Source organism: Polyodon spathula, chromosome 9 (genome assembly GCF_017654505.1).
Source record: "Polyodon spathula isolate WHYD16114869_AA chromosome 9, ASM1765450v1, whole genome shotgun sequence".
In the NCBI taxonomy this organism is placed as follows: domain Eukaryota; kingdom Metazoa; phylum Chordata; class Actinopteri; order Acipenseriformes; family Polyodontidae; genus Polyodon; species Polyodon spathula.
The window spans coordinates 7101953-7126045 of NC_054542.1; the positions used below are offsets into that span (position 1 = coordinate 7101953).

Here is a 24093-nt window from a genome sequence, read left to right on the forward strand (position 1 = left end):
CATAACTGTTGTTTTGCATTTCGGTTTTTATCGTTAAAAAATAATTCAGAGAATATTTCGGTGCAAGCCATCAGGAGATGCGTCAAAAATCATACTGGGCATTTCCATCAGTGTATTCAATAAGTTTGCCAACTAAAGCATCACCATTTTCTCTCAAATATTTCCGATTAGGATTGTGCAATGTTTTAGCTTATGGACAGTGCTGTTGCACGACGTCACCAATACATACCTTTGCAATAAACAGTGGCTGTCTACCAAAGCACAGCGCTCTTACAAACTCATTAACACAGTCATTCTGCGCTTTCTTGTATTAAATAGTGTGTAAAGCTGCATAAATGGATTGCTTGTCTCTCACTTCACTTAATTGTTTTAGTTTAACATGCCGCTTATTTTTCGGTATGTTCTTTAATTGTCAGCACAAACATGTACCTCAATGCAACAGTATTTGCAGCGCTATACATCCACTGCATCATCTGACCCACTTCTGCTACGTTTGCTTTTTGCATGCTTCAAAACATTAATTTTCTTCTGAATATTAATAAACTGATTTTCGTTTTCTCCCCATTCCTCATCCACTAAAAACTATAGTATTTGTGCATTTCAATTTAGTTTTTGATTAAGCTAGTAGTTGCTATTCCCTGCAATTGCCACAATAATCAGACTTTGATTGGATTTGATAATCAGGTAATAATGTGTTTGTGAAGTGACAGAGAATCACCTTTGAACGTTATTTTGAATCCCTGATGTCTAACTGTAGCTGCTATATCCTAGGATATAGTGTAGGGCTGCTTATTACAAAAGTCAAAATAAAACAGCATTTTAATCAACATATCATGTATTTCCTAGAAAATAGAAAAAATCCTGGAAATGCGCAACACTACTCATAATGTATACACCCAGGCTATATTACCATTTCATTGTTCTACAGTGGGACCGGTAGCTCTATTATCAGAAACTAGTCATGACCATGAAGCACTGGTGCAGCTTTGTATTTATCTAGTTGTATTTCCTAATAAATTATAGGTAGTGTTGAACACCAACACAGACACAAATGTCTCATGGTATGTTATGGTGTTTGAAATTATGAGTGGTACCTTAGTTTGCCTGTTACAATTTTTAACAGTTGTGAATATGGCATCCATATTACATGCCTTGGTTTTCTAAACATCATTATTTATAGGCTGGCTTTAAGAAAACATAGAGCAACCTCTATTAAATTGGGACCAGTCTTTAGGTTGCATTGCATGTATTTTTTTTTTCTTATCATTTTACAATCTAGCAGTGGGTCAGTTGATAAGGTTCATTGACATTTACAAGATCCCTAATTAAAAGCTGCCTGATAATACTTGCAAATGTGACCTTCACTTGTATATTTTTTTGCTAGCCCTTGCATGTTAAGGAAAATGTCACCAAAGAAGAGTCATTTATTTGCAAGTGTTTTGGTAGCAACACATAAAATATGTACCACTTAGTTTAGGATTCTAAACCCTTTTCTTACACTTTGTAGTTTTCTCGCTCCTAGAAAAATATGCAAATCAATGTATTAATTTGAATAACCATAAAACTCTTAGGGATACAACATCCATCAGCTGCACATTTTACATTCTTTTTCAATACAGCTAATTCAACTCAACAAGTATCAGGATAGGAAAACCAGCTAAAAAAAGAAAAATAATAATAATAATAATAATTATCACAGTAATTACTGCTAGAATTGTGCTTTACAAAACTATCCAAACCTTCAGGGACTATCTTACATATATCTTAGATACTGACGTATTCCGATTACTAATCGCCATTATTCTCATAAACTCTCTGAGCGAGCACATTAACCGTTGTACAACTGGAGACAAGCTGGTTTGCACATATCAAATTAACATAGAAATGCTGTAGAATGGGCTTCTCGTTTTGGTGAACCAGTCAAGAATAACCATGACGAAGTTACATTCAATGCGTACTTTACACACAGAGTAGAACAAATGAAAAAAATTGTGTAGATATAAAAATTGACTGAACATATCTAACTCAGCTTTCCACTTCTAATGAAACTAGATATTGAGGGGTTTTTTTTTTTGAGAAAGGAAAATGATGAAACATTATTTGTGAAAGGAAAACGCAAAAAGACGAATAATGTCTGTTAAAACCTTCAAAGAGACTATATTAGCTGTGTATTGTCTGCAATGAAGATTTCTGAAGGGTTAACACTTACACAAGAGGAGGACTCATTAGGCTCTTCCATTAGGAGGCACAGTCGTTGTTTGCAGCAGCTGTGAAATTTGCTCAAGTCACTGAGTAAATGTTCCATGAGTCTCGGATGGCAAAGGAACAATTTTGCCTGTGTTTGTACTTTAGGACAACTCCAAACCTGCACTAATCCTGGTAAAGGTCACCCCCAGGACTGCTCTGGTTTTATATTTTACCAGGACTTTATTTGCTGTAAATCATCATCTACCATGTCAAACCCTGCAAGCCACACATACGTCTTCAAACATTACAACTCCTTATGCTTTCAACTGTTCCTTGTACAACGCAATCAAATACAATTTTGATGATTTTTTTTTACCTTTAAACCCCCAAATTAAAAATCATTAGAGCTTTTTTCGGCACACAATGTATTGACTGATAAACAACATTTGTTTTTCACAATAGAAACTAATAATAATAAGATGACATTCCCTCTTCTCAACATGACAAAGGGTTTCTTAACTATCTGAATACATCATGTTAAAAGGTGACTGCAATAGTTTAATTGGTGTGGGTTGTGTAGGAGAATGTGGAGGAGAGAATAAAACAGGAGAGAGTAAAACACAGTAAGAGAGAAACGTACATGTTTTATTTTTAACTAGTTTTCTTTTTATCAGCCCCACAAACAACGTCATCCTCCTATGACTTCACAACAGCAGCCAGTTGCTTTTGGCAAACCCGACTCTCAAGTTGTCAATAGAAGCATTTAATGAGGACAATGTGCTGATGTGTCAGATTAAAGCCTCATAGATTTCCATCTGCAACCAATCAATCATTTAAACCAATCTGCTGGTGCTAATCAATCAGTATAGCAACAGAGGCACACGCACCATGTAAAGAAGAATAAAACCATCAACAGAAAAGCTTAATTCATCCTTTTCAAAGGGACATCAATTCCTCTTTTGATTAAGTTAATTACGTTCGGTTTACAGCATGTGAATGAATGAGAGATCTCTTTTGGTTTTCCATGTAGCAGATTAAACACAATGCAAATGGATTGTGCTGTCAATGAACCATTCACCATTATATAAACAAGTCATAAAAAACAACGCTGCACACTTCTCCTGTTGTGCTGTGTTCAAAAATCATATTTTCAATAACTCATTGTAGCATGTGTACATGAAAAATTGAAATTCTGCGAAGTACAGTAAGACATTCCAAAAAGAAGTTTCTCTGCATGTTGTTCTCCTGTTGTGTGAATAGTATTGTATGTTCAATAGCTCACTGATGCAAAGTGTGATTTAATTAAATTGAATAAAACAGTACAAAAGCAAGTGACCCTGAACACTCTTCTCTTGTGTGACATACATATAGGCAAGTTCAGTAGCAAGTGCCTAAGCAAAACTTGATTCAATTCAGTGGAGCTGTGTTCCAAAGAAGATAGCCTTCACCAGCATAAGCAGTCATAAGCCTGAAATCTTAACTGAAGTAGGCAAGCTAGATTCTGAGTAGAACCCACAGATTTTTTAGTCAGGAGTTTTTAGAAGAGGTGAACAGGTTCCTAACAAGCACGAACATTCCAAATTCTAAAATAGTCAACTATATTAGGTTCTGTAGATATTAACCACTAGCCCAACTACGCTTAGCAATGCAAAACTCTCCAAGTAACCCATCATTTCATTAACCTACCAACGCAACCAAGCACAACAATAAATGAATATCATATCAGCAACAATGCACTCTGAACATGCATTAGATAAATTATGCTGTTTTTAATTATGAAACCTCCCCTGTTGCCACAGTCAATTATCTTTCAGGTAATGCCTGCTGTGGAGGGGATTAATATCAAAATAATTAAATATAACAGCCCCCTGCCCCCTGCCGTCCCCCAAAATAATTGCAAAGCACAAAGCTGTTAGTGAGTGGTTACAAACAGGGAAGGATATCAGCATTGACCAATAGTGTATAAAGACATGCAGTATGGAGATGATTACTGATGCATATGATGGTGCCTAGACACAGGTTTTCTGGGACAGTACATACAATTGCTGGTGCATCACAGACACAATTCCGTTCCAGCACCAATATATAATGTTTCACTGTGCTCTCTGTTCAAGATCCACTACAATATATCAATGTCACTGTGACAGGACAGCGTCACGGTCCAAGATGATACCGGCAGGAAAGAGACCCAGAGAAATCTGCAGTGAAGCCATGTTGTGCATGTTTACTTATCAAAAAAGAGAAATAGATAAAGGCACAAGGGCCAAAATAAAAAAAAAAGGTTCACGCAAAACAAAACAATACAGTACAGGCTGGGCATTCACCTTCATTATAACGTTTACAATCCACACACAGGGGTATGTAATGATATTTTGGAGCTTTATATTTAATTGGGAATTGAGCTTAATGAAACCTAATACTAGAGCGCCATTCTGTGTTTTACAGACCAAAATCTTCCCTCCCCCTTAAAACACTTAACTTGCATTAGTTTATGTAAAGAAAAAAACAGATCTAACCTCTTATCTGCCAGACCACAAGAAAATGCCACCCTCTCCAAGCTTCAAAGGGATGAATATTTTATTATACTGGAAAGAGATTTCCTGGAACCAAGAATTTGAAAGGACTGGCATTTTAAGGGTTAATGGGCAACAGCAACATCTAGTGAATAAAACAGACAGTACACTTTGGTATAGTCAAGAACAGAGATAAGAGAAATGTGATGTCTTAAAAGATATTTGTTGTTATTTTGTATTAAATCTAATACAGTATAAATGTACATAGGCATGAAATGTTCTTGTATGTAAAACCATAACACTGGGAGTATTATAGATATTGGACAACAGTCATATATGTGTTTTATACAGTTATTTTACTACAAACACTCAAATGTTTAGTATGTACTGAACGCGTATTTCATGGTGAAGATGAAACTAAAACCCATAGTTAATTCCAAGATACTCAGAAAAAGTTATCTTGCTATGAGATTTTTGGCTTTAACCATGTTTTCTTCAATGCTTGAATGAATGCTAACTGAGTTGTAGTTTTATGGTATTTGAAATCCTCCTAACACAGAGTCCGATGGAGGTACGTTCATCCTCTTTATCGAATTAACCAATCCCAAGAGGTTGCCAAGAGGTTCTCTGATTGGTTATCTTAAATGCATTTAACCTTGTGTTTGTCCTATTTGCCATGTTCACTCCTATCCATGAGGTGCTCTCTCACTCATCCAGGACGTTCTCTCCCGTGATCACTTCAAGGAACGTGCTCTCTCTTCATCAACGGTACTCACTGCCAACATCCTATGAAGAATTAGTCTACATCACAGCCTAAGTGAAGTACCCGTTGTTATGGAAACCATCTGACAATCTCTTCCAGCAATGTGCCTGTCTGCCTACTTGAAAGATTGACTGCATGCTGGTCGACACCACTAAAGATGTGCCTCTCCAAAAGAAAGCTGAGCCAGATCAAGTGCTTTGTTCTAGAAACTGTCGTTTCTCCACTCACGGAATTGAGTGCACCTTCCGAGATCCATCAGAATTGGGTACTGGTGGTCTTGTATCTCCCATTGACTGTGCATCAACTAATGTATCCTGTTCCTGCTTGCAAGATTGAGCTTCTGTTTGATCTTCCCGCTGCAGATGTCACCACAAGACACCCAGCTGCAATCCTGCTGCTTGCAACACTGGGAACCTTGTTGTGTGGCTATTAAATATAAACTCTGCTTTTCATATTACTTCAATTGGCACATAGATTAAGCATATGATTCCTTATGTAAATAATGTTTGATGAAATGTATATTAATCCAAGTTATTACATTTTCTGAATTCAAAGGTTATATGAAAGCATTTTTTATTGTTATGTAAAGGCATGGTATGAATGCAAGTGTGATCTGCAATACTGACTGTTAAATCTCCTTTCTTCTCAGCTTGACCACTGGTATTTAGGAATTCCCTATTTTGTGTTGTTAGTCTGTGATATAAATACATTGATGTAGCTACACTTTTAAACCAGTGTCTGTGTTTGTTTTTGATCTGTTACTACGCACTGTACTAATTAACAATCTAGCCTAATATTGTATTGATGTTAAATTTTCACTAGGATTGATGGATCTGAACTCAATGGATATTACTCTAGAGTCCATTGTGTATATTCCTATTGCAATTATTTCCATTCGGGGGCAATAGTTGTAATACAAGTTAAAACCAAATTAGTAGTTGGGATTAAATCCCTAGATAAAGTAAGTAAGTAATATCCGCTACACACACACACACGCACACACACACACACTTAGTGAGAGACATCATCATTCTAAAGTTCTACTGTGTCTCAAAATACTTCTGTGTATAATTTCAGAGCTCCTTCCCTCCCTTAAATATATTCTTATAAGTATCTCAGAATGCGAATGGGGCTTGATAGACTTATATGAGTGACGTCATCAAAATAACTTCTAACTACTCAGAGTATACTGGCTGAATCCAGTATATTAACCTTAATACCTACTGGTGGTATAATACAAAGGGTAAGGGGGAAATCAGTTTATTTTCTCCACCTTTAACAGCCTTTAGTCGGAAGTAAGCCAACAGAGTAGCATACTCAACCAGTACATGGCATCTGAGCTAAATAACATAAAGAATAATTACATTCAGGGAGATACTCGAAACTTGCAGGTATCTACTTACTGCTCATAGCCCAAAGAAAAACTAAAATACTCTACAGTGTAAAGTAGGTGCTTGTTTGTATCGTTGCAGGCCTGTGTACACATATATATATATATATATATATATATATATATATATATATATATATATATATATTTTTTTTTTTTTCATATGACAGACTATTCTTTAGAATATTTTAAGACCAGTAATTCTGCCTTAAAGACTTTATTCATTCACGACAGCAGATGTTTACGGATTTGGTTTTATTGGGACAATTACCTGCCAAGTAGCATTTCTTTCACCTGCATCTTACAGCAACTCAGATTAAGCATGGCAGACAAGTCTATACAGGCAGAGATAGCAATTTACACTGGTATAAACAGGGACTTCTGGGAATTAACCCAACGTTTAGAGTGGCATTGGTGCCACAAGACTGAGAAGTTGTGGAACTAAACTATGTTCAGGATTGTGGGCAACCTGATATGGTCACGTCACCTCATTGTTCATGGATGCTCGGTTAGGGCTGTACAGTACCAGTGCAGATACGTTAGTTTGTTTGGTCAGGGTGTACTCTGGCTTCTGGGTTTTATATCTGTGTTTAATGGTTAAAATCAAAAATCAGAACCCCACCTTAAATACCAAGTCCATGTATCACTATGCAATAACATCACAAACATTATGCAGATGGTATATATATATATATATATATATATATATATATATATATATATATATATATATATATATATATATATATATATATATATATATATATAAAAAAATACCATAAGAAACTTAGAAGCCACTCTGCCCTCTTGTGGTGCTTTACTAACCTTTATTGTAAAAGGATTCTATTTTTATTCGATTTTTTTCTATGGTTTTCATCTTGCCTCTAAATGCGTAACAATCAATCAAAGCAACATTCACTATAAACGTGCTGTTAATTTGCCACGTTGCAAAGGGGACAGATGTCCACTGAGACTTCAAAAGGTACATCTCACTGAAATGAAAATCATCTGAGAGTGCTCTCATTTGTTTCTCTTGTTTTCTGATTATCGCATCGCATCTGTAAACCTTTGGGAGACACGCTTCAGCAGTTCGTTTCAAGTTATTAAAAACAAACAAACAAGCAATCAAACAAACTGTATTCTTTAGAATGAGCTTCACATTTATATTAGAATTCAAGACACGAAGGACCAAGAAAAACACAAAAAACACAAACTAAAAAAAAAACTTTACTGTCTCCCTTCAAAATACTTAAAGGTCACTGTATGGACAGCACTTTATGTTTGGTTGCCTGATTTGGAGACCTATAAATGAAAGGCTTAAAGAATATATGGCAGCTGGACTGAATCTAAGCTCACACAGATGGCTGTTAATGTGAAAAATGGATTTGAATAATGTTGGTCTGGTGAAATATACTCAGAAATACTCGTATAGGGATGTGATTAGCCACAGTCTGTAAGATTAATGAGGCTCTACAGGAGCACATTACTGAGTGACTCTGACTATGCAAGAGACTGTTTATTACATATTATACCTTTATAGATACACAAAGTTATAAATCACCAAGCCCTGACTTAATAACAAGATCACCTATACTTGACAATTGAAAATTGGCGCATTTTACAGTGTCACTTCATGCTCACAATATACAGTAAAGGGTATCAGTCAATACTTTGAGGCTAGATACTGGTTGGCCATTGTCTAATCAGACAGGTTTACATTTTTCTTAACCCAGCTACTAGGCACAGTAGCGCCAATAGCAGAAGTACTATTTAAAACACAACAGTGAACTGGGGTTAATTGGGATGTTAAAACATTGGTATACAAATGAAACAGTAGTATAAAAGATAGATTTTAGGTCATCTTGAGTGTTGACATTTCTACGTGATATTTTTTAAATGGCTGAGATTCTATTCATTAAATGCACCCTATATAATTGGCTTCATTCATACACAGCTGTAAATGAGCTTGTCTGTTTGTTTTTTAAAAGATTAATGCTCAACTCCTTGTTCACGACACCACTGACCTTGATTAAAAACAATGATTTTAAGCATCACATTCCATTCCATTCATTCCTGTAATTCTGCTCCAACATACTTTACACAAAACACAGGGCACATAAAACAAGATTGCTCAGTTCTATAGAAAGGATACTGACCTTGAGGTGAAGTGTAAGGTTACTGTATGTATCTCACAAAAATTCTATTTACTATAGCACAGGGAATGCCAAATGAATCCTTTTTAGTGAAGTTTTCATGTATAATAGCTGGGACTCAGTTCTGGTCTTTTTCTGTGTGAACCAGTAATGTGTAAAGGGTGTTACATGGCCTTCAGAAACATAACACACCCACAGATACTCTTGGGGAATACAAAGTCACCTTCCTGAAAAAAAACATTGTAATTTAAGTGACATAAATCACTGAACTGAAAATCACAAATCTATCTATGCATATCAGCTTGCAGTTTAAGTTTGGTCTTCGAATTTGATTAATATCTGTCTAATTTACATAAACAAATACCTGTTTTATATTTGGAGTGTTTTTTTTCTGTTTTAATTTCAATAAAATCAGTACACTTACAGTACAGTATTTTCAGTGCTGGGGAGTAACACGTTACAAGTAACGGATTACAGTAATCAGATTACATTTTTGAGCAACTTGTTCCCTTTTCAGGAAGGTAACAACATGTGGTATCACACAGTTACTTTTAGTGAGAGAAGAAAAAGACTACCGCAAAAATCAATGCATATCGAACCTTACAGTTTTAATTTTGTCTGCAGCCTGACCAAACCAAATATATATATTGTAGCAATCTTGGTTAACATGCATAGGCACATCACACAGTGAACTGGCACATGTAGATAGAGAGCGGGCGCGAACCCAGGGCCTCTCGCACTAAAGCATAGCGCCGATACCGCTGTACAAAAGAGATGGCTCCTTTACAAGGAGCGTATATCAGGCTTACGTCTTCGTGTGTGATTACGTCACCTACCAGCCCTGCTGCTGCCTTCCCCCTTGGACGCTGCAATATATATATACCCCCACACCCCACACCTCACACCCCACATCCACTTTTAGAAAGACTCTGGCGCTGTTGACTTCAGGCAAAATGACTGCATGTCCACGCTTCATTTAGCTTTCCTGTGCAGTATGCACAGTAATTTCATGTGATAACGTTGGTATTTTTTTTTCTCTCCCTTTTACAGTACAATTTGTATATTGTATGCACAATATAACCTCTACAAAGTATTTTGAAGCAGAGCAATGCTCCATTTACATACAGAAGATATAGACTGTGGTACCCTACAGTAATTAGGAACCTCTCTCTGCCCTATCTTTCTCATGTGAATGTGACCTGAATCTTTTTTTTTCTTGTCACTAATCCAGTGTTTACAATGCTCACTGAAGTAAGTCAACTGATAAATGAAATGTATTAAAATGTCTAGCAGGCTATTACATTAGCTCAATCTGTTTTTCTTTCAATTCGTATGCAAATTGAGTTGCTTTTGGCTTTTCTTCTTGAGGATTTGGGGTTGGTTTGTTTTTATTAAAATAAACACAATTGATTCTCAAGTCAGCTGTCTAAACACAATTCATATTGCAAATAAGATTACAAATACTGTTGAGATTACTATTAAGATTACAATAAAAAATGTGGCCCAAATATTTATTCGGCCAAGAAAAAAAAATGTAAGTGACACGGCAATTAATTTCAGTTTGGTTTTGAGTAGACAGTGATTACTGTATGTTTTTCAATCTGTACAAAATACTGCAGGTTCTAAAGTAAATTGATATGAAATAAACTACAGTTCTGTCCTGTAAGTGCTGAAATGTGGTCACAGGATTCTTCACTTCTTACTGTCTAGTAGTTACTAGAGTTTACTGTGGTATTATATAATAGATATTGCAATGTATTGTAGAAAACTGCAGCGCTGTAAATACATCCAAGGGGTTAAAGTATCCAGCAGTATTTAGTCCACTGTGGTTAACTACAGCACGCTTGAATGCTGTTGAAATACCTGTGTCATCACTGCATTTAAACACATACGCCAGTTGAAAACTGTTTTTTATTAACAATGGCAACCTGAATTACTGCCATTATATTATACTGTAACGTTTGCTATTCTAGTGTTAACACCAATACACATTACAGTGGAGTACTTTAATCACTTTGAGGTACGGCTTGCACAAAACTGATAAATGATTTTCCCAACTAAGTGTATTCATTTTTGTGGAATAAATATTGTTTTCCAAGACTAACGGACCTCACTGGCTTTACTCCAAACGTGTGATGAGCGTTCCACATTTTTTTTTAGGATTCATTTGGTGGCATTTTGTTGAAACTTGAGAGAAATCAATTCTGAATATATTTCCTATCCTTTCCTTATTTTGCCAGGCTTCTGAATGTCCTAGCTAGTGCAGTGCATTTTTTTTCTACCTTGGGGCTAGCACGTGTACAAATAAGTTTTTGTCAGCAACACTTGTATTTGTAGTAGCATTAAAGGAAGGCATGTATGCCAGTTTCTATAATCAAATATTGCAATTGCTTAAGGTATAACAAATTACGCTCAAACCTAGCAAAATGGTGAAACAACCAGCTTTCTTTTCCACTGTAATTTGAGTCTAATCTGAACGGTGCTCCTCAATGCATGCAGCATTTTAAGGACATTGCACGCGGGATTAAAAGCACAAGACAGTGTGTGACCTAAATGTCTGGAAAGTCATATAACCCTGCCAAGTGAGCAGTGCAAAACAGTATGTCTTCATAAGTGTCACATCTAGTTGCTTCCAATGAATCAAATGTTGTACTGTAGGTTTACTCAATTCACTCAATTCTTTGCTCGGCTAATTCAATAACTTTCTAAGCTATTGCGGCAAAGTAAAGAACAGTCATACTGTAGTTATAAAAATAACTACAAAAAAGCAAGTTAGATAAGCTATAAAAAAGCAAGATAATGTGCAGCTCATTTATGTCTGTTTTACTTCTCAGAGAATTGCTTGAAAGTATCAGTTTCTTTGAATCTGATATGTCTCAGATGTCTCCTAAAACAATGACGAGCAGTACATTTTCCTTCTAGGATCTCAAAAAGATGCACTTATTATAATATAATAAAAATAAAATAAAATACAGCTGCAATAGCAACATTATTTCAGAAGATTCCTGTTTAAGAAGGCAGGTTAATTTAAAATTCTACTTGTTTTTTTATTCTAGTGTTTTATTCACCCTTCAGGGAACAATTTGAAAGTTTTCACATTTTAAAGATTTTTTTATTTTTTTTTAATGATTTAAAATGTCCATGCAATGTGCTTCCTAATCACAGCCCAGGCATGCCCTCAAAATATCTTCATTTGCACAGCCAATTTCTCGGCTTCAGTACTGCTTGATAACTGACACTCATCTTTAACTTGTTTCATGAGGGGTTAAAGCACAATTGTCACTAACACCTGATAAACATGCACTGATGAGATTTAGAAAGTGATTTTTTAAATTTTTTTATGTTACTATCGCATGAACTGCAGTCCTCCACTTATCTACAAAGCATGTAAGAACATGGTATGCTCCAAGCTTCCCATGTTAGTGTCACTGTAACAGTTTCCATTGCAATCCAATGCCCAGTGGTGCTCTTTGTAATGCAGACACAAGTCCACAAGGAAATGGACCAAGGCTTCTAGTTCTTCTTCACAGACCCACTACAGATACGAGATAAAAAAAGATTCTCAAACAGTACAGTATGCATGTGAACGTGTGTTCATGTTGGTGGGTGGAATACAGAATTTAAACTTTCATTCTAAACTGTGACTCATTTACAGAAACTAAAGAAACACAGCATGATCTAGCAGCTTGCAATATAAAGCTGCATAACTCTTGTTTGAAGATCAGACCAGCAAACTCTGCATATGTGTTTTCATTCAGACAGTCGCAAGCTGTTCTAGTGTAATAAAAAAAAAAAGAAAGAAAAAGTAATGCTTCTAACTAAAAGGGTATCCATTACAGCCAACCTCAAAATTGCCTAATTTCCAGCAGGTATATAAAAATAATCATCTACCTGACACACAATCCCAAACTTTTGAAACAGAACATCTAACTGCAAACCGGACGTGACATCTAATTTGGTCAGTGCAAGGTCAATAATGTGCTGTGCAAATACACAGTTTGGGTGATAGTTAAAATCGGAAACCCATTCAGCCAACAGTGAAAACATTTTGAAATGTACCCTTCTAAAATTAGCTGGAAGAGCTTTGGAAAGAATGTATGTCAAGTGAAACTCCCTTCCACTATAAAAAAGGCTTGAGTATAATTGGCACAAAAATAAAACTGTCACTAACAGCTTTATGATCACATAACAAAAATGTCAATAAGGTGCAGCAACATTTTGAAAACCGGTTAATCAAACCTCCAGGCGGGTTCAGTAAAGGGCAGCTAAATCAAACTGAACTGAAATCACGTTTCCTTGCAGTTCGGGCCAGGAATAAATATCATGTCTATAGCATCAATTTCAAGAGCAGCAGATCTTAATGCTAACACCCTAACACATAAATATTACAGACCCGAGTCATGTAGTTCAGCTTCCTCAAAGTGTAGGTCATGATTGTTCTTTTTACTGCAGGGCCTTGTTTGGAGTGTGATCTGACTAAGCTGGCCAACAAAAAGTGTGTCCCAGTCCCAGATGTACTCTTCAAGCAGATCTCTGAGTCCTTTGGATCAGTGGATGGGTCAATGTTGTTTTTGTTGCCTTCATATGGAAAATAAATACTGAGTCTTTATTATTAATATTATTATTATTATTATTATTATTATTATTATTATTATTATTATTATTATTATTTAGTAATTTAGCAAACACTTTTATCCAAAGCAGCTTACAGAGACTAGGGGGTGAACTATGTATCAACAGCTGCTGCTGCAGAGTCTCTTACAGTAGGACCTCGGTTTTACGTCTCATCCAAAGAATATTCACAACCAAAATATTTGACAAGTCGGAACCAAAATCTCTATTTCATTCCAGTAGTTTTTGCAAGATAACTTTCCAATTAATTCAGTACTAGGGTTACAGTGGTTTTACAAAATAAAGATACCTAACATTTACTCTCTTTACTGTACCAAAGAATACAGTGAATATAATGGCCACAGAAAGCAGTGAAACAAAACATTTTTTAAAGGAACAGTGCTTTGCGGTATGTGTGGAAATATATGTAGAAGACCAAACAATAAAAGTCTGGCAAACAACTATGGATTTACAGTAATGCACAGAAGAGTCTACAATTGATTTCCAAACACTGTTGGAGACTTTCGAAGTTAAGTCTTATCCCCAATACTTTCAACACTTAATAGATACCTTGTTTGGATGTATCTAAGCCACCAAAAAAAAACTAATGGTGCAACAATTACAATTCACTTCTTGAGTGCCATTGGAGAGGGGGGCAGTGTTCATTAGATGATACAAATGACACGGTTTTTGAACTATGGATCTGATTGCAGCATAAAGCTTTAGAGAACCTTCTATATGGAGCACAGAGTAACATATAATGAGCTGCAACTCAGATATAGATTCCAAGCCACTTTAGCCCTGGAGAATGAAAACACTTTCCTGAGAACAAAAGCAATACTAAAATCCCTTTCCCTGTAGTTTAAACTAGGAGATTATACACATGTAATTTTCATTTTCTTTCTTTTTTTTTTTTAAATAATCTTATTTACTGAAAAGGGCTCTCAGCATTTTGTCTAGTAAACAGATACATTTTCAATATTTCAATAAGCAAGAAAATAAGCAAGTAAACTAAGTTTTAAAATTTGCATTCATAATATTTTTAATTAAATTGCTTTTGGTAAGTCATATTATTTTCTACTTAACCAGCACTTGCACAAATAGAGGTTTAAATTGTGTGACTAAAATGTGTACTGAAAAAAGGCACATTTTGTAAAATGTTAAACAGTTCTTTTTTTTTAAAACTTAACCTCAGATTCAGTTTTAATTAGCGCACTGACACTATCATTCTCACCACATACTGGTATGATAAACATAAGCGTTTGTTCATTGTGAACACTGCATAAAATACCAGAAAACACCAGACAACCAGTGCAATCTATATTTTCTGACAGGTACAGATATTTTTTATAACAGTACAAAACTAGAAAGGAATGGCTCAGAACATGAACTTACCAGCTTCTAGCTGGCAGCTACTTTTATATTGCCAATTGTATAACCCTAAAATGTTTCAGAAAATGTGTCCTTGCATTCTCTGCTGAATAGCGCCCAAGGTGTCAAATATGACAACTATTGGGGTTTTCCCTAATTTCTGATAAAACAGATCAAATACCAGAGAATACCAGTGCAAAAATGTGTTTCTGAAGGTCATCCAGGTTTTAAAGGCATAATTAAATAATTAACTGATTAAGACCTAGGAGCCTGCTAAACTGGTTAAATGAAGTAATTTTGGGTGCAGGTGGAAACATTAGCAGCAGGGCTCTGGACCTTGAGGACCAGCATTGTGCACTCCTGCCGTAGGCAGCTCATTCATAACTCAATCACTGGTACAAAAATCATATTTTAAACACATGTTTCAATACAAAACGCAAAAGACATGACAGACCTATATCTGAGCCAATCAGCATGCAAGTTCTTTTTTTTTTCTTTTCATTTACATATATGTACATGACAACTGGAAGAACTCTTACATTTGCACAAGCTGTGAAATTCAAATCCAATAAGTGAGAAATGTACAGTCAGGAACAGCTTGAACACTATTAAGATTTTAATACCCACCCCCCCTCCCGAAACCTAATGAGAATTAGTAGGGATGTACGCCTACTGTATATCTTAATGATGTATCTGAAACAGCCTTCGCTTCATCCTTAAATCTCTTGAATCGTAAAAGACGATGGTGAGACAGTTACACAAAACTCAATCTAGGAATACATCAAATAAAAGAATGTGCTCTAAGTTGAAAGGTGACACACTGACCGGTTAATGTCCCAGTTTTTAGGTTCATGTTCTTTTCTTGATTGTAAAAGGTTTGGAGATAAGCTCCCATTGCAGGTTGAACAAGTCATAGACAAGACAACATTACTGTGGATTTGGGAAACTTGCCTGGTGATTTTTAAACGATATCCGACATTTTTGTTTTATTATGTGTGAAAATTTTAATTATACATGAATAAAGACCCTTTTTTTTGCCACACAATTAAGAAAATTAAATAAAAATGATCTGAAAAGTTTTTGGATTTATGTCATACAATTTTGAGCTAGCACACAGTACATGATCTTGTATGATAGAGAAGCTTCTACAGTTATTATCTGGCCAGTTTATCATTTTGGGTGAATTTCTCATTTTTGTCCATTAGAATAATACTCAAGGGCATGACCGACATGCCCCCGTTTAAATGAATTGATATCAAACATAAGGTCTAATGATAATCTTTTACCCTCTACCATGATGATATTTATCTTAACTGTCTTAGCTAATCACTGGCTGCAAGCACAATGGTAAAAAAAAATATATAGAAATATATATTTATATAACCCTATATTTTACTAAAATAGAAATGTAGAATTCACACTGTGTTTAACACTGAGGTGTAATAGACATAAGCATCCTTAGAGACAAGGTTCCCTGCTCAATTTACATTCATCTTTTTATGTTTCAACCCCCAAAGTCCTCGAGTGAATGCATTGCAGATGTATGGTGTTCTCTTCTGAATATAATAATGGCCTGAAAGATATATCTGGGCTTTTCATGCTAATATACCCCTAGACATAAATAAAGGGGCAAATCTATAGAGCACTGTGTGGTTTAAATAAACCACACAATGGCACAAGGGTAAAGTAAAAAAAATAAAATACTGTACCTTTAAAACAACATTTTCTTTCTGGAATTTACATTATCTTGGTATTGGGACAATCAATATTATATTTTCTAAACAGGCCACCCACCTTAAATTATAGCCTGGCATTAATGGAAATGTGTTCCTTGACATAACTGGTGGATTTAGCATCAGGACATGCACAGATGTGAAGTAAATTACTGTCAAAGAACTGGCTTGTAACTAAGACTGTTTCACTATGATCTTCCTCAACCCTACAGCAATACACTGGGCCAACAAAGGGTCAGACAATGTAGACCCAAGTCAATATAATAGGGCTACTATTCCCAAGGAGGGGTTCTTGGGTGACAAGATGAAACCTCAAGAGTGAAGCTTGAGTGGGTTATAAATGTCACCACACCGTGAGAGGGTATGTAGAGTTGTGATTTTTTTGTTATATAATGTTTTGTGTCTTTTGTTAATACATTCACTAAGGCAATGACTACTAACCATTACAGTAATAATAATGACAAAATATACATTCTTCAAGCCTAAATTAATAATCTCTTATGGAAAACAAAACTCACATCCCAAATCCTGCTCGCCAAAATCTCACTCTGTGACCTACTGTAATCAGACCACCTAAAATAAAGCAAAACAAATACAAACATCCACGATGTTTTTGTATCCTGGTAAGATTTTGCATAGTTGGCAACAACCGAAACAACATGTACACAGTACAGGTGCACAGCTTCTTTGATTACTTTACACGCTGTTTTCCAACTTGGGCAGCAAGTAAGTCCCCTGGTTGATGTTGGTTAAAGATGACGATTAAAGCAGAGAAACTGCTGATGTGGAGCCACTGCTCCTCAGATGGAACAATTCTAGTCAATGTATCTTCTTTCATTAGAAGACTTATCAGTGCCCGATATCTTCAGAGCTTGAGGGCCCTGTTCCACAGGGATGTAGGTTAGAAAAAACAGTCGAAGCATTAGGGTCATAGAACTGATGATGTTTATATCAACCCAAAGGGCTTGGACAGCTCCTTAGGTCAAAGAAAAAGAAAATCAGACCATATAATCTCAGGAAAGAAAACAACAACAACCCCAGAACTACCAGTCTTATCTAGGTTCTGAGTTTGAAGGCATAAAAAGGAGAGAACAGAGACACGGCCTGCCCACTGGAATAAACAAACAAAGCAAATGCTGTCAACTGCAAATAACTGAGGCTTCTGGCAATAGATTGCCCAGATCAAAAATCAATACAAAGAAATGGACTCAGCAAAAACAAATTAACTGCACTGGACTCAGCCCTGCTTTCTAAACTTGGTTAAGATGAGTTTAACCCTTTAAAAGAATCAGGTTTTGAAATAAGAAAAAAAAAATATTAAAAACAGGTTTAGTTTGGCTTCAATCTAAAGTGTTAAATTTTGTTTAATTTTCCTCTGAGTGCAAACTGAACCTGTGGGATTGTTCAGGGCTGGTATTTTATTATGTTATTTTTGATTGTGGTTCACTTGTACTTTTTTGTTTATTTGTTAAATAGATATATTTGTGACATTCATGAAGAGTGAGATTTGAAGGAGAAGATGCAGTTGTATGAGTGAATAGTTAAATTGCCACTAGCCACCTATTATTTTTTTAGAAGGATTACTAAATAAAGGAAACCAAAATAAAAATATCGTTTGTCCTTGGAACCTTGTGTGGTCACAACATTTCCTGCACTGCATCACTTCCACACCTGCACACTACTAACCACTTTGCCAAAAGGCTGCTCTTTTTTCCTACAAAATACAAAAAAATCCATAGATGTTTCATTTAGGGAATCATAAGTAGTCTCTTATTTTCTTTAGACCCGTATATGTTTTTTTGTCCCTTCCACACTAAATATTGTGCAAAGGGAGATTTGGAGTAAATAAGTTTGAAGAAAAAAATAAATAAATGGGAATAACTTTTAAGAAAGTCAAGTAGACAATGCTTCGGCTAGTGACTTCAACGCAATGTAGCGAGTGTGTAGTTTCTAGTTTTATTCCTCTTTGAAAGCTGGTTTTTATACTTTTAGAAATAATATACTCAACACACTTTAAAAAAAAAAAAAATTCAGGAAAAGAGATTAAAGAAAGATTATCCCGCTTTGAAGTCTTGTGATATTGCAGTTTCAATCGAGTTGTTAAATACAATGGACAAACAAATACAATTATATTAAAAGTATTTTTTTTTTAAAAAAAAAAAGCCCCCCCCAGCATTTAGGGTACTTAAGTTCTGCTGTAAAGGAAATTCACATGCAGGCAGGGCCTGGGGTCCCTAAAGAAAAGATGTGATATCTTGTGTTTGCCTAGCATGTGCTTGTGGCCCGAATCGTTTTCACAACTAATAAGGGAATTCAAAAGGCTTTCTTTATTAATAAGATGAGCAGAAGAGTGGCAGGGGGTCTTATCAGCTTTCAGACTTATTAGTTTTTAATTCCCAGAGATAAAGAGTGTATCAGGGATAGGTTTTCCACAATTAAAAGGTAAAACATTATACAAGGAGAGATTTAAAAAAAACATATTAATGTTCAGCTCTAACTCATAAAAAACTGCTTTGCCTGATACTCCAGCTATTGAAACCATTGTCAAGGCCTGAGGTTGCCTTTTGAGGAGGCCATTTATATCTTCATAATTGAGTTTTATTACTACTATATACCCCAGTTTCAACTTTAATTATTTAAATACGCTAATGTAAAAACAACAATAACCCTAAATCACAGTGTTGTAGGTTTCCTTTCTTTCTTTTTGAGTTTCTGTTACAATTTATCCTAGCATAACCCATGATACCATCACCAGGATCACTTAAAGCATCTGGAACGTTCACCCAACGCTTGCGAGTCAAATTGCATTATGGGGGAAATGGCAGCCACGACCTTACAGTGTTATAACCAGTTCCACACTATAACAGGTCAGGTTATATATAGCACTCTATATACACGTATATATGAACATCACTTAGATCTTTTATTTAACATCATGTAATCAAACAAACTACAAAATGGTATCGCAAAAGCTCACCAGAAGCCATAATAGCAGTACAGTATTTCATATTGTAAATGTCACATTTTTATAATTTGTCAGTTTGTCGTTAAGTATATGGAAAACTACAAAGCGGTATGTCATTTTAACATTATTCAACAAGTTTCATTCCACTTTAGATCCATGTTCAAATCGAAGATTAAAACCTTGTTATTTGATAGGGCTTTTGTTTTATGATGATGTAAGCGTCCCAAGACATGTAAATAAAGTTTGATTGATTGATTTGATTGAAGCAAAATGAGTTCATTCGATAGGGTGATGCAAAACCTGTGGCTGCAGCCGTATACAATCCATCCTGTTAAAGTTCAAAATGTGTTAAAATTGAGAGTCCCATTATCATGCGCCTTTCCTCACCTGAACACCAGCAGTCTTTCCAATGCACCCTTCTCAAGTGTCCTTCAGTGAAAACGCAATGGTTCTGCACTAAGAGTCTGCTGCTGTTGCAAGCAGCAATGCTAAGTAATGTGTTCAAATGTCAACTCTACAACCTGTTCACTAACACTTTAATGTTTAATGTGGTTCTGTCCTCTCAATCTAGCAGTTCCTTCATGGGCAGACCCAAACTACAGGTTCCCCAGAGGATAGTGAGAATATTATTTCTTCAATGTGCAGTTGCTTGTTTGATGAGTGCTTGTGGTTGAACAATGTTGATCCCAGGTCAGGCACAGAGAAACAAGCTATTTACTCTGAAGTTTTCATCTACTTCCTATTTCTCCTCTCCGGAGATTGAGGAGGAGTTCCAATAACGTCTCCCTTTATTTAATGAAATATGTTTTTTTTTTGTTTTTTTTTTGCTATTCAGTTTCATACAGAAGTGCCAGCAAATAACTCTTGTCCCCACTAGACTATGGATTAGTATTATATTAATTATTAGACAATGTTGTATCTACTTAAAAAAAAAAAAAAAAAAAGATTGAAGAACTTGTGCTACAATGAAATGTATAAACAATAAAGGGCTTCATTCAGGAAAGGGCACTACATGTATCTGTAATGTGCACATCAAGCAGTGAGCCTAACATGCACCAGAAATCAAAATTTCCTGACCCGTTTATTCACAGAGGACGCATTCATTCACACTATTTGGCTATTTTACATGCCATAGCGTGCACACTGCATGTATTATGAGCGATAATTTAACGTGCTGATAATATCCAAGACTTACTGTGATATAAAAAGCCCCAACAGTCCAGGTGTATCTTTTGGTCAGTGGCTTATTGTGAAAGGTAGATGTGGCTTACACTGACCGAAAATGAGCGATCAACAGACACAGCCCTCCGCAGGGGACAGGCAGAGGCAACGCAAGCTAAAACTGCACGCAGAGGAGTTACTGATTCTAGTGGAGGAGGTTGTTTTAAATTATAATGCCTTACTTGGTCCAGTGTTTTATTTAATAAATCTATTGTTTGCACCAATGTAATGAACTATAAAATAAAATCTAAGAAATTATAACGTTAATTCACGTTTATTCTCGTTTAATATAACCTGTTACTTCCAGGTAATTTTCACTGCTCTATATGAAAACTTTAATGCAAGTAATTCCACCATGATGCCAGATAGATTTCAGCCCAGAGAAATTGTTTAAATAGTGCGCCTATTAGTGGTTAAATCCTGGTTTTACAAACTAATTATCGCTCAGTTTAATGTGCACACTGTGATTATCGGCCTTTAGTAAATACGGTGTGAATAAAGCTCATCTCATTATTCACAGCAGGGTATCTCATTTAAAGTCACTATCCTGCACTACCATACAAATCATAGAATATAGTCATTCTGATTACTATAGTGTGGCGCCATAATATTCCCAATATTCGCACAATAATGAATAAAACTGCAATAGTAAATACGGAAATCATGAACATGCACACTAATTGCTATTATGGTTCAAATGAAACCTGCTGAAAAATGTTACATTAAACATATTGAATTACATACATCTTTGCAGTTTCCCATATACTGAACAAAAATCTAACAATAAATACCGTACTACTATCATGGCTTCTGCTAGACTTTTGCAATATCATTTTGTAGTTTCTTTGATTACAGGATGTTAAATAAAATATCATAATTATGCTCATATATTATTATTATTTTTTTCATTATGCCTCAATCCTAACATTCTAGGTGATGCAATTTTTTTGGCCATAGCTGTACGTATAATTTGTCAGGTGCTCACAGTAGCAGCAGTCAAAAACGGTAATTGCAAATTCACCCTTTTTTCTCAGTTTACTACAGACTAATTAACACACTACAATAATCTGACTTCTGCTCTGCTGTCTGGAAATCAGCAGATTAACTAGGTGGGTGTACCTCAGGTCGATTTGGAAAAGGCTCAGATTGCAGCTGGATCAGTGTGTCTGTATTCAGCTTGGATTCCACTGAATTCTGAGTGACAACCTATCATTTTTACTCTACGTTAAAATGTGTGCAGTGAAGCTTATGGAAGTCAGCAGCTGTCAAATACTTCAGCATGACCAGATGCTTGCCACACCAGCCTCTGAACGTCTTTAAGGGAAGTAGACGCATCTATTGTATTTGAAAAAATAGAGCCACCAACAGTGTGTCTAGTCATTTCTAAAGAGGTTTTGTAGGTTTTGTAACAATTAGTACAGTACTTCTGATAGCTCTGGGAAATTGACAGTCTTTGCTTGTCAGATGAACACCTTATTGTTTGCCAATATGCCAACTTCTTTGCCATGTGGCTTATGCTGCCACAGTACTTTTAGTTCCCATGTGAGTCTATTTTGAATCCAACAAAACAAGCACAAACACATGGTTCCCGATCAATGAGTGTTGGCTTGTGCATTCCCTTAAAAGAGTTTTCAATATTACTGTACATTTGCAAACACTAATGGTTTTCACTGTGCTTTAGAAACTGTGTTTTGCTTTCAATATCATATACCACAAGAAACAGATCAGCAAAACACAGCACTGCAAGCCAACGTTGTTGCACAGCTTGAATAAAATGACTCCCTTTTAAATATGAATAAGAGAATTGCTCCGTATTTGATAATGAGCTTGCAAATTCAACCATCAAAAGATATTCTTCTCATCTCTAATGAGTCTTGGAGGTCTTAAAAAAGAGCCTAAACCAAATGAGACGTTTCACAGGGAAATGTAAGCAGCAGCTCATTAACTTGACTGCACTGTAAGCCTATTGGTATTCAAGCACTGCTGGCGTTCAAATATTCAAACTGGACAGTTGTTAAACACACTAATTATTTAAAAAAAAAAAAAAAAAAGTCTACAAATACACACACTGCACTGAAGTAAACATGTACAATTATTTACAGATCCCTATAATCTCATCTCAAAAAGAATGGTAAATGATTAATTAATAGTATAAGATGATGATTATTGATGCGTACTTTGGGTTGAACGCAAGACGATACCAACGTCAAACTACTACAAAATGAATGTTTCATCAATGGCTTTTTAAGGCATTGTGAAACTTTTTAGATGGGATTTATTAATCAGCTTTTTACATAAAGTAAGATCAAAGCCGCCTCTCCTCTCTGAGTGAACCAGCCTAGAAGGAACAGATCAAACATGTAAGGACATATTTAACAGCATGCATCAAAAAATCTTGTGACTGTTTGAAACTGATTTTAGATGTGTCATAAATTGGGTATTAAGTAGACCCTAATGGTCAGGAGTCAGTATCACAGATGTTCAGTGTCACTTGATGCTCAATTACGCAGCTTCTATGATCTATTTAACTGTCTGTTGGTGATTTGCTAACTCATGCTACTTCTACGCATTTTTAAATGGATCATTAACTCTTCTCAATTGTTCTTTAAGGACTATCACAAACAAAAGTTATTGCTTTGCCAGTGTTTCCTTGCTCCCTAGCGCCTCCCAAAATGGCCAATCTAGGTACTGATGAGCCATGTTGCTTAGCAACAAGCAGATATAATTTAACCTTTTGCCAATAAAAAGAATGATATACAATTGTTAATTATCCAAATGTGTCACTCCTGAAAGTGCCTTACACGGTCTCTGAAGAACACTGGAACACACAGCACTATGAAGTAATCATTTCCTAATGGAGTAATGTCTCCATAACAAGATTCTGTTTGCCCATTTATATCCGTATTACATCTACTGTTTTGCAATAAACAGGATATGGCTTGTGTTCTGTTTTTCACTGCTATTTTTGAGATGTCTTGCGGTTAGGTGATTTGAGATGGATCCTGTCTGAAACATATCCTATTCAGTTCAATAATTACAGATAGACGCCATGTACGGCCGTATACAGTAGTATATCCAGAATATGTGTCTGAAAGACAGGGATTACTTCCTATTGGAATTCTAAATGCTTTGACTACTTTACATGCGCTGCCACATTATTCCTCCAAACATACTAAGCATATTAGG

General features: G+C 35.7%; 1 protein-coding gene across 1 annotated transcript in view; it reads right to left on the minus strand.

Moving 5' to 3' along the window:
* LOC121321262 (contactin-5-like) overlaps positions 1–24093 on the minus strand; it is a 150120-nt gene that overhangs the window by 36407 nt on the left and 89620 nt on the right. The gene's annotated exons all lie outside the window — the stretch shown is intronic.